Source organism: Oryctolagus cuniculus, chromosome 19 (assembly GCF_051225735.1).
Source record: "Oryctolagus cuniculus isolate XC-2025 breed Fujian yellow rabbit chromosome 19, ASM5122573v1, whole genome shotgun sequence".
NCBI classification, from domain to species: domain Eukaryota; kingdom Metazoa; phylum Chordata; class Mammalia; order Lagomorpha; family Leporidae; genus Oryctolagus; species Oryctolagus cuniculus.
The window spans coordinates 40,188,447-40,206,371 of NC_142885.1; the positions used below are offsets into that span (position 1 = coordinate 40,188,447).

At 45.2% G+C, this 17,925-nt stretch overlaps 2 pseudogenes; one reads left to right on the plus strand and one right to left on the minus strand.

The window, feature by feature from the left end:
- Positions 1 to 3,027: 3,027 nt before the first annotated feature.
- LOC100344374 (Krueppel-like factor 4 pseudogene) lies at positions 3,028 to 7,604 on the plus strand (annotated as a pseudogene).
- A 995-nt stretch (positions 7,605 to 8,599) lies between these two features.
- LOC100344627 (proline-rich nuclear receptor coactivator 1 pseudogene) lies at positions 8,600 to 14,634 on the minus strand (annotated as a pseudogene).
- Positions 14,635 to 17,925: the final 3,291 nt, after the last annotated feature.

Below are 17,925 nucleotides of genomic sequence, written 5' to 3' on the forward strand. Positions count from 1 at the left end.
TAGGGCAACCTCTCAGCCACAGCATCATTGGGCCCCAGCACAGTCACCAGCCACTGCTGCCTGGTAACTCGGCACTCCTGCTGCCACCGCCTCATCTGGCACACCAAGGGTTCACCAGCAGCCGCCACCGTGTCATTGCCCTCCCCCACCACACGTCGCGCCGCCGCCACCGCCACTGCCGCCACCACCACTGCCACCGCCGTTTTCTCCTTCCGCAGGCACCTGGCTGCTGCCGCGTCTTTGGGCCCTAGCAAGGCCCAGAGCAGGCACCGCCTCCTCCTTTGGGCACACAGGAAGCTGACTTCTCTTTGGCTCCCCTTCGCGGCCCACAGCAGCCAAGGCATCCTTCCTCTGGCCCCCACGCCACCGCCGCGTTTTTGGGGCGAACCCCGCCCAAGGCTGCTGTCTCTGAGTCTTTGGGCCCCCCGCGCGTTCCCCAGCAGCCAACGCCTCCTTCCTCTGGCACCCCACTGCCGCCGCATTATTGGGCCCCTGCAAAGGCCTCAGCCGCCGCTGCCTTGTTCCTCAGGCACCCCCGTGGCCACCGCATCTCTGGGCCCGCTGTGCAGCCCAGAGCAGCCCTTTCCCTCTTCCTCAGGCACACCCGAAGTCGCGGCATCTTTGGCTCCCAAGCGGCCCACAGCAGCCGCCGGTCCTCCTTTGTGCACCTTCGTGGCACAAGTCTATGAGATCCCCTGTGCGGCCCACAGCAGCTGCGTCATTGCCCCCCCCCCCCCAACTCCATGCCCAGCCGCTGCCTCCTTCTCCTCCCTTGGGCCCCCCGCTGCTTCCGCATCTTTGGGCCCCAGTGTCCGACACAGCAGCTGCGGCCTCCTTCATAGGGCACCCCTGCTCTCGCAGCTTCTTTGGGGCCCCTGCGCTGCCCACAGCAGCAGCTGCCACCTCCTAATTCGGGCACCTCTGTGGACACCACAGAGACACCACGTCTTTGGGCCAGCCGCAAGGCCCCATCAGCCACCATGTCCTTGGGCCCCTGTGCAGCCCACAGCAGCTGCTGTCTCACTCCCTCCTCAGGCACCTCCACTGTCACTGCGCCTTTGGGCACACTGCGCGGCCCACAGCCGCCACTTCCTTACTTGGGCACACCCGTTGGCACCGCGTTATTGTGCCCCCGACCCCAGCCTCTGCCACCTCCTTCCTTGGGTACTCTCGCTGCTACCATCTTTGGGCCCCTTCGCGGCCCACAGCAGCAGCCACCGCCCTCCTCGGGCACCGCTGCTGCCACCAAGTCTTTGGGCCTCCCACATGGTCCTTCATCGGCCACCACCGCTGAGGCCACATCATTGGGCATCCCAAGCAGGGCCCAGCAGCCGCCTTGTCATTGCTGCCACCGGTGGCGGCTGCTTTTTTCTCCTTTCTGGGGCGCCCATGCTGACACCGAGTCTTTGGGTCCCTCGTGCTGTCCCCAGCACCACCACCTCCTTCCTTGGACACACCCATAGCCTCCGTGTCTTGGGCTCCCCTGCGCAGCCCAAGCAGCCGCTGATTCCTTCCTCCGGGATCTGTACTCTTGCTGCATCTCTGGGCGCCCTGCGGGGGTCCACAACCACAGCCGCTGCCTCCTTATGCAGGGCCCCAGCTGCCCTTCACATCGTCGGGACATCGCGTGGCCCCCAGCAGCCGCTGCCTCTTTCCTCGGGCACCTCTGCTGCCGCCACGTCTGTGGGACACCGCGAGGCCCACAACAGCAGCACATCCTTCCTTGGGCACCGCCGCTGCCACCGAATCTTCGGGGCCCCTTCGTGTCTCGAAAAGCCGCTCCGTGGCCACCTCTGTGTCCCTGTGGGGCCCACAGCAGCCGCCGGGTCCTTCATCAGCCACCCCCATTGGCGCCGCGTCATTGGGCACTCGGGCGCAGGCCCCAGAAGTCTCCAGTCATTGCTCCCACCCCTGGCCGCTTCCACCTTCCCGGGGAACCCACGCTGCCACCCCGTCTTTCGGCCTCTCCTGCTGTCCCCACCCGCGCCACCTCCTTCCTCGGGAACCCCAGTAGCCGCACGTCATTGGGCCCCCGCATAGTCCCCAGCAGCAGTCGACCCCTTCTCTGGCACCCCTGCTGCCTCTGCATTATTGGTCCCCTGAGCAGCGCACAGTAGCCACCGCTCTTTGGGTCCCCTGCGCAGCCCCCAGCCGCTGCCGCCTCTTTCCTGGGGCACCCCCGCTTCCGACGTGTCATTGCCCCCGCCCCCCCGCTGACCCCTTCTCCTTCCTCGGGCATCCCCTCTGCTGCCCCCTCTTCCGGTCACCTGCGCGGTCCCCAGCAGCCGCCAGCCACTTTCTCGGGCACGCCCGCTGCCCTGCATCATTGGGCGTCCCACAGGGTCCCCAGCCGCTGTAGCATCATTGCCGCCCCACCCCATGAGGTCGCCGCTGCCGCCTTGTATTCTTCCCGCACCCCCGCTGTGGCTCCGGTTTTGGGCCCCCACGCAGACCCCAGCATTCCCCGCCTCCTTCCTAGGGCTCCGCCGCGTGGCTCCCAGCAGCCGCTTTCTCCTTACCGCCTCCCGTCCCCGCTGCCGCCGCGTCATTGGACCCTGCATGGCCCCCAGCAGCCGCAGCTTCATTGCGTCCGCCCCGCCGCCTCCTCCTCAGGCACCTCCACTGCCCCGCGGCCTCCCACAGCTGCAGCGTTTTTGGGCCTGCCACCTCCTTCCTCTGGCGCCCCCCTGCTGCCGCTTCGTTGGGACCCCTTCCTGACCCCCAGCAGCCGCGGCTTCATTGCCCGCCGCCGCCGTCACCTCCTTCTTACTCGGGCACTCTCGCTGCCACCGCGTTTTTGGGCCCCCGCGCAACCCCCAGCCGCCGCCGCCTCCTTCCACGGGCACCTCCGCGGCCGCAGCGTCCTTGGTCCCCCGCGCGGGCCCCCTCAGTTGCCGCATCTTTGGGTCCCCTGCCTGGCCCACAGCAGCGGCCGCTTCCTTCCTTGGGCGCCCTAGCAGCCGCCGTGTCTTTGGGCAGTTTTCACACTTTTCAGTGTTCCTGTGATTTTCCACACCATGTCTCACTATGTATTGTCAGTTTTCAATGAATTCTGACTGCAATATTTTGGGATACGTCCTTCTGTGACCGTCATACATCTTGCACAAGATCAGATACTTGCATCCTACATCTTAAAGCGACTGATGCCCCTCTTTCCATTTAACTCAAAACTTATCACAAGCAAATTATTGTACTCATTGCTTCCGTGTCTGACCATCATCCTTTGCACAGAAACGTTTCTCCGAACGTGCTGTATGAACTTTGTCAATGAACAAGAATGAATTTGCATAAAAGTTAAGCTGCTTCTGACTTTCCATCCAAAGCAGAATTTTTCAATCTTCTGAACCCTGGCAGCAGCAGCATCTTCTATTAAGCAAAATCTCTTTGGAAAATTTGAAGACTCACAAATAAATATATCAGGATTATAATCCAATTGTAGATAAAATCCTTCAACTGTTGCTCTACCCCATCCCTTACAATTAATTGAATAATTAATTACATTAAAAGAATTCCAATCAGACACAGAAGCTTGGACCTCAATTTTTGGTGAACACTAATTTTTGATCTTATTAGAAAGCATTTAAACGGAACTAATATAAAAATGAAAAAAAATTTAAAGATTTTATTTATTTATTTAACAGGTAGAGTTACAGAAAGTGAGAGAGAGATAGAGAGAGATCTTGCTTCTGTTGGTTCACTCCCCAAATGGCCGCTACAGCCGGCACTGCACTGATCCGAAGCCAGGAGCCAGGTGCCTCTCCCTGGTCTCCCACGCGGGTGCAGGCACCCAAGCACTTGGGCCATCCTCCACTGGAGGGCCACAGCAGAGAGCTGGGCTGGAAGAGGAGCAACCGGGACTAGAACCCGGTGCCTATATGGGATGCCAGCGCCGCAACCGGAGGATTAACCAAGTGAGCCATAGCGTCGGCCCTGAAATATTCTTATTGTACAAAAAAGAAATTTATTACAGGTCAATTGTTGGTTCATTTTCCCCTTCATATTCTCATAAATTGTGGTTGCAAGATTAGCTCCATTTGCTATTGGAAAGGATTTTAAAATAAATTCACTTATTTGTCCAGATCATGTACAAAAGCTTATCTAAAACCCAGAAAAAAATGGTGACCATTTTGATGATGTCAAATGTCCATGAACAAGCTGTAAACCATAATTCTACTAATTTTTATTTGAATTCAATAGCAATGATTACATTACTCTTTTCACAAAAGTGAGTTTAGATTGCACACTAGAAGTTCTTCAGGCTGGATATTGTTTTAATTTCAGACTTAGCACAGGTTGTTATTTGTCAAATTATATAGCTTCTCTAAAATCATGCCTATCTTATCACAATAGACAATTTATAGGTACATGAAATTTGATTTCTGCTTTTAAAAATTGTTTTCCCCAATTTGGCACAGAAATTGTTCAAACTAAATTCAGATAGGATCAAATTTTCAGCTTTGAAAGTATTTTTAAATAACCAATAAAATCATAATTCTGCTGTTGAGTAAATGCTGTTGAGTGGAATAAAAATAATCAGAATTACTTTGTTAGCTATCCAATGGTAAAGCATTTTTCAATCTTTTTATTTTTATTTTTTGACAAGAAGAGTGGACAGTGAGAGAGAGAGAGAGAGAGACAGAGAGAAAGGTCTTCCTTTTGCCATTGGTTCACCCTCCAATGGCCGCCGCGGCCGGTGCGCCACGCTGATCCGATGGTAGGAGCCAGGTACTTATCCTGGTCTCCCATGGGGTGCAGGGCCCAAGTACTTTGGGTCATCCTCCACTGTACTCCCTGGCTACAGCAGAGAGCTGGCCTGGAAGAGGGGCAACGGGACAGAATTCGGCATGCCCGGACCGGGACTAGAACCCTGTGTCGGCGCTGCAAGACGGAGGATTAGCCTAGTAAGCCGCGGCGCCAACCAGCATTTTTCAATTTTTAACATCGTTTGTAGTTTTATTAAGCTTCTTCCATACCACTGCTTTGTTTTTCATAGCTATCAAAATGAATGTGATACCCTTGTCACAAAAAGAAGTTACTATTAAAAAAACTAATTCTCATTATCATGAAGAATTTATCCCAGCAACACAGATTGATTAAATATGATATATATTCACAGAGTTCATTTAAATATATGCTAGAAGAAAAATGCATAGTCATATTCATTAATGCTGAAAGGCACTTAACAAATTAATGTCCACTATTTTCTATAATATAGATACATGATTTATTATATCATATTAAATTGATGAATATTTCCAGCCTCATGAAATTGTTCAACTCAGTCAACCAAAAATTGGCCCCATGTTTAAAGGAGAAATAAGAAGCATAATTCTAAAATATAAGAGAATTTCATAAAAAGTGTTCTACCACAATTGCTATTATTATTATTATCATTTGATATTGTTCTGGCATTACCAACAAATGCAAAATAGGCAAGAAATTAGAGGTGTACTCATTGGGGTAGGCTAAGAAAAGCGTTATAGATAGTGCTTGCATCCTGGAAAACACAGAAATAAACATAAACAGTAAAAATGTGAAATGATGGCTGCGTACAAATTAGACAGCAGGAGAGTTAATAGATAAATGACAAGGTAGAAAACATAACGGGCTGCAGTTCCCTGGCCAGGGAGAAGGAGCGCGGCTGGGGGCCCGTGGGGACAGAGTCGGTGGCACCTGGAGCCAGATTTCCCCGCCTCGCCCCTCTGCCCCGCTCTGGGACCTATCCCCGGATCCCCCAGTGGCCTGGGCCTAAGGCAGCAGGGGCCCCGCCCAGCCCCCAGTACTCCCCGCCCTGCGCCACCACGGAGTCTGCAGCTCCGCGCCAGCGCCTTGCTCACCTGGCAGCGCCGCCCCCCCCCCCCCCCCCCCCCCGCCGCCCTGGCCACCGCCACAGTGACTGCGACAGGGGCGGGAAGGTGCTGAATGGAAAAGAGACAGCCTGGCCACCGGACCTACTACTCACCTTGTTGATTCTCTGTTTTTATAAGAGTTTACAACTTTTCCAAGAACTTTTGTACACTAAGAAACATTTTTAAAACAAGACACCTTCAATTTATATTTAATCGAAAGCAACAGCATCTCGGGCAATTCCGGGGTTTTGGATTTGTCTTTGTTTCTAAGGCCCCCCCTTCCCTGCCTTTGCGGTTCGGGTAGCCTCACTGCTTCGGGCTCCCGGGTACTGTCTGGGCCCCCACGTTACTGAGGCAGCCACCCAGGCGCCCGGCAGGCCTGACGTAGCTGTCAGCGATGCACTGCTCCGCTCCTTCTCCACGTTCGCGTCTGGCCCGGCAGGAAGGGAGGAGACACTGCGGCCAGCAAGTGTCCCGAATAACCGCTGGCGGCAGAAGGTCTCTCACATGAAGGGACTTCCTCTAGTGCTTCCAGGCCGCCCCTACGACCTGCCGGCGGCGACTGTGGCCACAGACCTGGAGAGCAGCAGAGCCATTGTGGCTTGTGGCAGCCTGGCGCTCTTACCGCGGAGGGAGACCGAGTAGTTCAGCGACCTCCTGGATCTAGACTTTATTTTGTCCACCTCGCTGTCCCATCAGGAGTCGGTGCCCACCACCATCGCTTCGTCCTCGTCCTCCCGTCTAGCACCGGGCCCGCCAGCGCGCCCTCCACCTGCAGTTTCAGCTACTGGATCCGCGCCGGGGACGACCCGGGCATGGTGCCGGTCGGCATGGGCGATGGCCTGCTCTGTGGCCAGGAGTCTGCATCCCCTCCCACGGCTCCTTTCAACCTGGCGGACATCAACCACCTGAGGCCCTCAGGTGGTTTCCTGGCGGAGCTCCTGCAGCCCGAATTGGACCCCGTGCACATCCTGCCCCAGCCGCCAGGTGGCGGGCTGATGAACAAGTTTGTGTTGAAGGCTCCCAGAGCATGCCTGGCTAGTAATGCAGCCTGTTGGCTATCAGTGTTAGCAAAGGCACCCATGACAGCAGCCACCCAGTGGTGGTTGTGCCCTACAGCAGTGGGCCATGGAGCCTGTGCCCCAAGATTAAACAGGAGGCCTCTCCTTGTGCACCCTAGGATGGTCCCTGGAGGCCAGTTGGCTACTGGACCCTTCCTCTCAGCAAAGGCCACCTGCCTACTGCAGACGACTTCCTCTTGGGGCAGCAGCTCCCCAGCAGGACTACCTGGGCCCTAGGTGCTAAGGAAGTGCAGAGCTGCTGGGACTGTCACCCTGCCCTGTCACTCCCCAGGGGCCTCCATCCTGTCCTACTGGACCAGATGCAGCCATCGGTGCTGCCTCTCCAATACCAAGAGCTCACACCACCTGGTTCCTGCTTGCCAGAAGAGCCCAAGCCAAACGCGGAGAAGGTGGTAGCCCTGAAATAGGACAGCCACCTACACTTGGCGATTACTTGGACTGTGGCAAAACCTACACAAAGAGTTCTCATCCCAAGGCACACCTGGGAACCCACACAGGTGAGAAGCCCTGTCACTGAGAATGGGATGGCTGTGGGTGGAAGTCTGCCCGCTCTGAGGAACTGACTAGGCACTACCGCAAACACACCAGGCACCGCCCATTCTAATGCAAGAAGTGCAACCAGGCATTCCCCAGGTCAGACCACCTCGCCTTACACATGAAGAGGCACTTTTAAACGCCTGACAGTGGACAGGACCCACACTGCCAGAAGAGGGTTCAGTATTTTTTGCTTTCACGCTGTCTTCCTAAGGAGGGGGTAGCGTAAGCAGAAAGCCCTACAATCATGATCAAGTTCCCAATGAGTCAACTTGTGAACGGATAATCAGGAGACAGGAGGAATCCTGAAGGCAAAAATCCAAGAGCATTTGGGGTCTGTGACTGGATCTTCTACCATTCCAATTCCAAATCCAACTTGAATATTCCTGGATTTAACAAGGGACGCCCACGGTGGTAACTGGAAGTTGTGGATATCAGGGAATCAATTAGATCCATGAGTTGGGGGTGAGACCAGAATTCCCTTGACTTATGATTTGATGCAATATAAGTGTAAAAATCATCTTGTATTCTATTTGCCTTCTAAAAGCCTAATGGCTTTAACATGTTACAAGAAGAAAGACATTCAGGTTCAGAAAATATGCATTTATAGCCTAAATGATGCGGCTTGGTGAGTGTTATTATTGTAAAGGTAACAAATGAGGAAGCCAAAGTTCTCGAACTGCCGCATACATTGACAAGGAAAATCTATTTTTGTCTTTTGATCTATATGTATGACTTAAGTCGGGTAAATAGACCTGGTTTAAGTTCCTTAACATTTTGATGTAGTCTGCTATGCACTGTGGTTTCAGATGTGCAATAATTTGTACAATGGGGTTATTCCCAAAAATGCCTTAAGCAGAACAAATGTTTTTTTATATAGTTCCTTGTCTTAAAGCGAACTTCTATTTTGTATATTTGTAAATACAAAGTAAAAAAAGAACATTTTGTGGAATTTGTACTTTGCATACTTAAGGTGAGAAAGGTTTTAAAAAAAACCTGTTTCATTTGAAAAAAAAAAACAGAATGGAAGAAAATATCCCATTAGCAAATGCAAAGAAAAATGTAATTGAAACACAGAAAGACAATAAAAAGCACCTGTTTATATGTAGCTTTTTAAACTGATCTTTTGTACTCTTACAATGCATCAAGGCAGCTTTCCAAATCTGTAGCAACATCCAAGGGTCCAGGGAGTTGGGAAAAAATATGTTTTACATATGTATTGAAATCTGAAATCTTAAGTTTGAATTTCAGCAGTGTTTTCAAGTGCACTGCCATTAGCTCCCTGTTTTGGTTGCAATTTTCAATATGGCTTCCAATCCAGTGACTAGGAGGCTCTGTAAGAACAGTAGGAGAAGGTAGATCACTACATTTCACACCAGCATAATTTTCCTTTTGTCCCACTTCAGTTAGAAATGCTGATTTCTTCAAATGCATAATTTTACTGTCCTTTGTATTTTAAAAGGCCTTTTATTTCCTGCTTCTGAATTCTATAAAGATGAAACATACTCTTGCCAAAAGTTACCTTCGTTTCTTTTTGTAGGAGTGATCTTGGTTACTGGAACTTATATTTGCTTTTCTGTCTTTATTTTTCGTTGTTCACGCAAGTGTATACCATTAACAAGCTGACTGGTGGAAAGGGTAACTTTCTCTGATTTTCCTATCTTTGATTTTAAAACCTCTTTTCTGAGCGGGTGTGGTCCAGGTGCTGGGAGTTGCAGTTGGCTTGTGGTTCCAGGAGCTGGGCCCTAGAAGGTGGCCTGGCCTGGGACCTCCTGAGCCCTGCTCTGGCCTGCCACCGGTCTCCAGTCACCCTCCAGACTCGTCCAGTGTGGCTGATGCTAGTGGAAGCAGTTGGGCAGCTGATCCACCAGACTGGCTCATACCTTCTTTCTCCACTTCTTCGGCGCTGCCCTATGGGTGCCTCCAGCCATCCAGAGGCTGCAATTGGGCAGAGCTGCTGGAGCTCGAGGCTGGGGGATCACGCAGGAGCCTTTCCCCCCTAGAAATGAGGAAGGAAAAGGGTGGGGGCAGCGCCTGGGGATCTGGGGTCCGAGGTAAAGGTGGTAGAGCTGCAGTCACCATCAGGAGTAGCACGAAGTAAATCTGAGCAGAAGAGCCAAGCGGCACAACCTGGACGCCCAGTATGAATGGCTCCTGCTGCAGGACCGAGATAATGGTTATAGCTCTAGGGAGCAAGTGGCTCAGCAAAAAGAGGAGGAGGAAGTGAAGCCAGTGACCGCTGGGCAGTGGAGGCAACTAGATTTGCAGAAGAAAATTTTTCAAATAAACAATCTAATAAAGCATCTCAAAATCCTGAAAAAGTATAACACCACAAAACAAAAGTTAGTAAAAGACTAGAAATATCACTGATAGAAAAATAACGAATGAAATAGAGTCTAAAAATACAAATATTCAATGAAATGAAGAATTGTTTTCTTGAAAGTATCAGAAACTCAACAAACTTGTGGCTGGACTGATCAAGATAAAAAGAGAAGAATGCAAATTAATAATAATAAAGATACAAAGGAATCTTGCAAAACTGATACCAGAGAAATATGAAGGATTATTAGAGACTATCATAAACAACTATATACCAAGAATGTGGAAAACCTAAGATAAATGAATACATTTCTTCACACATATAATATATCAAAATTGTACCATGAACAAATGGAAAACTTGAGTGCACCAATGACTAATAATGAAGTTGAATCAGTTAATGAAATTCCCCAATGAATAAAAACCTAGGACTTGATGGTTTTGCTGCTGAATTCCACTAAAATTTTAGGGAATAATCTTTTCAAGCTTTTCCAGAAAGCAGGAATCCCTCTAAATCCATCTGAAGAGGTAACTTTCCCTGATACCAAAACCAGATAGGAACATAACAACCAAAAAAGAAACTGTAAACATGCAGAAATTCTGAACAAGATATTAGAATAATAGATATTAGAATAATAGAATACAACAGCACATTAAATTATCATTCACCATGAACATGGGAAATTTTTCCAAGGATTATTCAACATATAAAAATCAGTACATGTAATGCATCACAAAAGAATGAAAGATTCAAATCTTTTACAGTCATCTCAATGGATGCAGCAAAAAGCATATGATGGTATTCTACTTCCAAAATCTCAAAGAAATTAAGTATGATAGTTTCATAGATCAATATAATAAATGCTAAATAAGTATTGACATACCAGAGTAGATATGTTAAATTGGGAAACACTGAAGATTTTTCTTTTACTATCTAGCACAAAAAAAGAATATCTACTCTTATTTCTCTCATAAATGTAGCATAAATCTTAGCCAAAGGAATAAGGAAAAAAATAAAAAAGAATTAAAAGATCATATAAGTAGGAAAGAAAGAAATCAAAATTTCCCTGTTTGCAAATTATATGTTTCTGTATATAGAAACACCTACAGATTCTACCAAGAGACTATAAGACTTGATAAAGAAATACAGTAAAGTTACAGGACACAAATTCCACACACAAAAAATAGTAGCAGTTTTATATGTCAATAACAAACTCATTGATAAAGAAATCACAGAAGTAGTATCTTACATGATAGCTACTACAAAACAAAATATCTAGTAGTCAATTTATTTTTTTAAGATTTAATTATTTATTTGAAAGTCATAGTTACACACAGAGAGAGGGAGAGACAGAAAGAGAGATGTCTTGCATCTGCTGGTTCACACCCCAATTGGCCACAATAGCCAGAGCTGCGCTGATCTGAAGCCAGAAACTTCTTCCGGGTCTCCCAAGTGAGTGTAGGGGCCCAAGATCTTGGGCCATCTTCTACTGCTTTCCCAGGCCATAGCAGAGAGCTGGATAGGAAGTGGAGCAGCTGGGACTGGCCAGTGCCCATGTGGGATCTTGGCACTGCAGGTGGAAGTTTTACCTGCTATGCCACAGCACAAACCCCTAGTAGTCAACTTAACCAAGGTTATGAATGACCTCTACAGGGAAAATTTCAAAATGTTGATGAAAAATTAAAGAAAAAAAGAAATGCCTTTAATGTTCAAGAACTGGAGAGTTTATATTATTAAAAGTTAACATGGCCGGCGCCACAGCTCACTTGGCTAACCCTCCGCCTGCGACGCCTGCACTCTGGGTTCTGGTCCCGGTTGGGGCACCAGATTCTGTCCCAATTGCTCCTCTTCCATTCCAACTGTCTGCTGTGGCCCAGGAAGTCAGTGGAGAATGGCCCAAGTGCTTGGGCCCTGCACCCACATGGGAGACCAGGAGGAGGCACCTGGCTCCTGGCTTCAGATTGGCGCAGCGCGCTGGCTGCAGCGCACCAGCTGTAGCGGCCATTCGGGGGATGAACCAACTGAAGGAAGACCTCTCTCTCTCTCTCTCTCTCTCACTGTCTAACTCTGCCTGTCAAAAAAAAATAAAAAAGTGAACACTACCCATAACTGATTTACATATTCAATCCCATCTCTTTCAAAATAACAATAGAATTTTTTACATAGTTATAAAAAGAATTCCTAAAATTCATACATAAACACACAGGACCCTGAATAGACAAAGCAATCTTGAGCAAAAAGAAAAAATCTTGCTGCATTCCTAATTTCCTAATGGCTAATTTCAAAAAATACACAAAACACTTGCATATGATCCTGCTGAACTATGTTTTTTTTTTTTACATGTAATCATTATTTAGTGGAACATTAAGCCTTTGATTATTGTGTAAATTTAAAATGTTAACTCAAAAATGCACATAGCTATTATGACCAAAACAGTATGTTTCTGGCATAAAAAGCAAACACATATAACAATGGAATGGCATAGAGATTTCATAAATAAATATTCACATCTATAGCCAAGGAATTCTTGACAAATTTGCCAAAACACATATTGGAAAATGAACAGCCTTTTCAATACGTGGTGATCCAGAAGAGTGATTCTTGAAGCCTACTTCTCACCACATGCAAAAACTGAGTCAAATGAATTAGAAGCCTGACTTATTAGATCTGAAACTAGGAAACAACTAGAAGAAAACCTAGAGAAAATATTTCAAGATAAACTATGAAACTTTCCCATAGCAAAAGAAATAACAGATTGAAGAGACAATCTACAAAATGTATAGATATTTTGAACATCATTCATCTAACAAAAGATTAATACCTAGTACATATAAATAACTAAAAGAACTGAATACTGTTTTCCTAGATGCTAGGACACCCATGCCCCTTGTCAGGGTGCCTGGATTCCATTCCAGCTCTGGCTCCTGATTCAACTTTCCAACAATGCAGATCTTGGGAGGCAGTAATTGAGGGATGGCTCAAGTAATTTAGTTGCTGCCTCCAACATGGCAGACTGGTCATTTTCCTAACACCTGGCTCATGCCAGAGGCCAGCCCTGGCTGTTGTGGGCATTTGAGAGTAAAAAAAAGAGTGGACAGACTTTCTCTCTTTCTCTCTCTCTCTCTCTCTCTCTCTCGCTTTCCCTCTCTCTCTCTGCCTCTATATGTGTGTGTGTTTGTGTCTGTGTGTCTGTTTATATATATCTGTCTTCCTCTCTTTCTCAGACTTTGACATAAATAGTATATATTTTTAAATGACAGAATAAACAAAAAGACTACACAATTAAAATTAGAAAATAATGTAAACAGATATTTCTGTAAACAAAAATTCAAATGGCTAACAATTGCATAAAAAATGCTTGATATCATTAGCCAATTTGGAAATGAAAATAAAAATGACAATAAGATGTTATCTCACCTTAGTTATATTGGTAATTATCAAAATAGAAGAAAAGTAACAAATTCCAGTGAGAATATGGAGAAATTCGAACTTATACACTGTTGGTGGGAATGATGCCTACCCATGGATGAATAGATAAGGATAATGTGGAACAGACACTCAAAGCAATGGTATTCTTTTATGGAAAAGAGTGAAATTCTGTCATTAACAGCATAAAGGATTGATCTAGGGGACATTTTGTTAAGTGAAGTAAATTAGACCCAGGAAGAGAAACCCCATATATTCCCTCATATGCGGAATAAAAAAAGTAAGTCTATATGAATATAGGAAGCAATAGGTTAAGACTGGGAAGGGGGTGGAAGGAGGTAAGAGAGGCAGAGCAAAGTTGGATAATGGGTACCAAAACAAAAATAATAAGCAATATATTCTAAATTAGCATAACACAGTGGGGTGTGTATTTATTTGTATGATGATGTTCTCAAGAAATATTTGAAATTTAAACATCTTTTTTCTCAATTTAATTCAAGCAATATACTCTTAAAAAGTGAGAAAAATGTCAATATCTCAAATGGAGATGTGTGTGATATCACAATTAATAGAAAAATAAAGAAAAACTAAACTATAGAGATAGAACCAAACACCCTCATGCAGTTGGAATTTTCTTTTTGTTCAATATGTGAAATGACTTCCACTGAGCATCATTAATATGCATTTATGGCATCATTGCTAAAAGCTTCTATCTATTCCCTCTAGAAATTATTGAGCCTTCTGCATCATTGCTGGTTTGATGATCTGCAAATAAAGCAGGATTAAGGCACTTACCTGCTTGTACTGCAACAGTTCCTGATGATGCAAGCTGAGAGATGCTTGAAGTAAAGTTTTCTGAAATATCTCCAGTATTGACCCTGGAAAAAAAGGGGGGCCATGAAAGTATGTGAAATTCACCCAAGGAGGTGAGATAGGGTTACATTGATTCCATTTTTCCTCTTCTGCATCAGTAAGAATGAAGGACTCCGTAGTGAGTTATGAATGTAGATTCCTGTCCTCTACTCTGCTGTCACCATCCTGGATGCCTTCCCATTACCATGTGTCTATAACAGCAGTGAAAGCTCATGCCCCTACTAGGACTACGCTCCACCCTCAGGAATGCAGTCCACAGCACCACTGCCCCTAGAGGCTCAGCTGAAATTGCACACAGGTGCTTGGAGGACTTCTGTTGCATCCCACTTGCAGACACTGAATCTGCAGCTGTTCTACCATCTTAGGCTTCTGGACCACTGCATTTTGATGACATTCACCAAAAGACACATAGGAATAGATTTCAGCCCAGCCCAAACTAAGCCAACATCATGGCACAAACCAGTAGTGTACCAACATTATACCGCCCACTATTCATGTGTCTTGACAGCGGCTTCTCCCTGTTTTGCCATTTCCTCTTACATCTGCACATAGTGTGCCGAAGGTCATTTCTCAGGTGTTTGACTGTAGGATGCAAGTGTCCATTGGACTATTACCAGGTCCCTGAACCTAAATACTGGGAGAGAAAAATGCAAAATCAGAACTAAGATCAGTTTTGCCACTTGGATATAATGGAAAATATTTTCTCCTCATTGCTTTTTTAGAGCATTTAATTGAAAATTTTTTATATGAAAGTTATTTCTCTGCTTGTGTAAGTACTTTCTAATGGAATGTAAGCCTTTTTATAAACTTTTATTTAATGAATATAAATTTTCAAAGCACAGCTTATGGATTACAATGGTCCCCACTCCCATAACTTCCCTCCCACCCTCAACCCTCCCCTTTCCCGCTCCCTCTCCCCTTCCATTCACATCAAGATTCATTTTCAATTCTCTTTATATACAGAAGATCAGTTTAGCATATATTAAGTAAATATTTCAACAGTTTGCACCCACATAGAAACACAGAGTGAAAAATACTGTTTGAGTACTAGTTACAGCATTAAATCACAATGTGATAGTGAAGAGAAATCATAATTAAATGAAGAATTCAGTAGATCAAATGACAAACACATTAGAAAGCCTTAAAAACAGAATAGGTGAAGCAGCAGAAAGAATATCGGACTTAGAAGACAGAGCACAGGAAAATATACAATCAAACCAAAGAAGAGAAGAGGAAATTAGAAATCTAAAAAATATTGTCAGGAATCTTCAGGATACTATTAAAAAAACCAACATTCGGGTTCTAGGAGTTCCTGAAGGCATGGAGAGAGAGAAAGGATTAGAAGGCCTTTTTAGTGAGATACTAGCAGAGAACTTTCCAGATTTGGAGAAGGACAGAGACACCCTAGTACAGGAATTCATAGAACCCCCAATAAACATGACCAAAAGAGATCCTCACCACGACACGTGGTAATTAAACTTACCACAGTGAAACAGAAAGAAAAGATCCTAAAATGTGCAAGAGAGAAATGTCAGATTACTCTCAGAGGATCTCCAATCAGACTCACAGCTGACTTCTCATCAGAAACCCTACAAGCTAGGAGGGAATGGTGAGATATAGCCCAGGTACTAAGACAGAAAAACTGCCACCCCAGAATATTATATCCTGCCAAGCTCTCATTTGTGAATGAAGGTGAAATAAAGACCTTTCATAGCAAACAGAAATTGAAAGACTTTGTGGCCACTCGTCCAGCCCTGCAAAAGATGCTTAAAGATGTGTTACACAGAAACACAGAAACATGGCCATCAATATGAAAGAAGGTAAACAAAGGAAACCTCACAGCAAAAGATAACAGGGAATTCAAATCATATATTAGAAAATATCTTTGGCAAATGGCAGGGCAAAGTTACTACTTATCAATAGTCACATTGAACGTTAATGGCCTGAACTGTCCAGTTAAAGACACAGATTGGCTGATTGGGTTAAGGAACAAAGCCCATCTATTTGCTGCTTACAAGAAACACATCTTTCCAACAAAGATCCATACAGACTGAAAGTGAAAGGCTGGAAAAAGATATACCATACCAACAGAAATGAAAAAAGAGCGGGCGTAGCCATTTTAACATCAGACAACATAAACTTTACCACAAAAACTGTTAGGAGAGACAAAGAGGGGCACTATATAATGATTAAGGGATCATTTCAACAGGAAGATATAACGATTATGAAAGTATATGCACCTAATTACAGGGTATCGGTTTATTTAAAAGATTTGTTAAGGGACTTAAAGGGAGACTTAGACCCCAATACAATAGTACTGGGGGACTTCAATACCACAATTTCAGAAATAGACAGATCAACAGGACAGAAGATCAACAAGGAGACAGTAGATTTAAATGACACTATAGCCCAGATGGATCTAACAGATATCTACAGAACTTTTCATCCTACATATAAAGAAATTACATTCTTCTCAGCAGTACATGGAACCTTCTCTGGGATTGACCACATACTAGGCCATAAAGCAAGTCTCAGCAAATTCAAAAGAATTAGAATCATACGATACAGCTTCTCAGACCATAAAGGAATGAAGTTGGAAATTAGCAACTCAGGAATCCCTAGAGCATATGCAAACACATGGAGATTGAACAACATAATCCTGAATGAACAATGGGTCATAGAAGAAATCAAAAGAGAAATTAAAAAATTTTCTGGAAGTAAATGAGGATAACAGCACAACATACCAAAACTTATGGGATATAGCAAAAGCAGTGTTAAGAGGAAAGTTTATATCAATAGGTGCCTACATCAAGAAATTGGAAAGGTACCAAATAGATGAGCTTTCACTGAATCTCAAGGATCTATAAAATCTGCAGCAAACCAGACCCAAATCTAGTAGAAGAGAAATAATTAAAATCAGAGAAGAAATCAACAGGATTGAATCCAAAAAAATTACAAAAAATCAGCCAAACAAGGAGCTGGTTTTTTGAAAAAATAAACAAAATTGATACCCCATTGGCCCAACTAACTAAAAAAAGAAGAGAAAAGACCCAAATCAATAAAATCAGAGATGAAAAAGGAAACGTAACAACAGACACCACAGCAATAAAAAGAATCATCAGAAATTACTACAAGGACTTGTATGCCAGCAAACAGAAAAACCTATCAGAAATGGATAGATTCCTGGACACTTGCAACCTGCCTAAATTGAACGAGTGAGACATAGAAGCCTAAACAGACCCATAACTGAGACAGAAATGGAAACAGTAATAAAGGCCCTCCCAACAAAGAAAAGCCCAGGACCAGATGGATTCACTGCTGAATTCTACCAGACATTTAAAGAAGAACTAACTCCAATTCTTCTCAAACTATTCAGAACAATCGAAAAAGAGGGAATCCTCCCAAATTCTTTTTATGAAGCCAGCATCCTGAATTCCTAAGCCAGAAAAAGATGCAGCATTGAAAGAGAATTACAGACCAATATCCCTGATGAACATAGATGCAAAAATCCTCAATAAAATTCTCGCCAATAGAATACAACAACACATCAGAAAGATCATCCACCCAGACCAAGTGGGATTCATCCCTGGTATGCAGGGATGGTTCAACATTCGCAAATCAATCAACGTGATACACCACATTAACAGACTGCAAAAGAAAAACCATATGATTATCTCAATTGATGCAGAGAAAGCATTCGATAAAATTCAACACCCTTTCATGATGAAAACTAAGCAAACTGGGTATGGAAGGAACATTCCTCAATACAATCAAAGCAATTTATGAAAAACCCATGGCCAACATCCTATTGAATGGGGAAAAGCTGGAAGCATTTCTACTG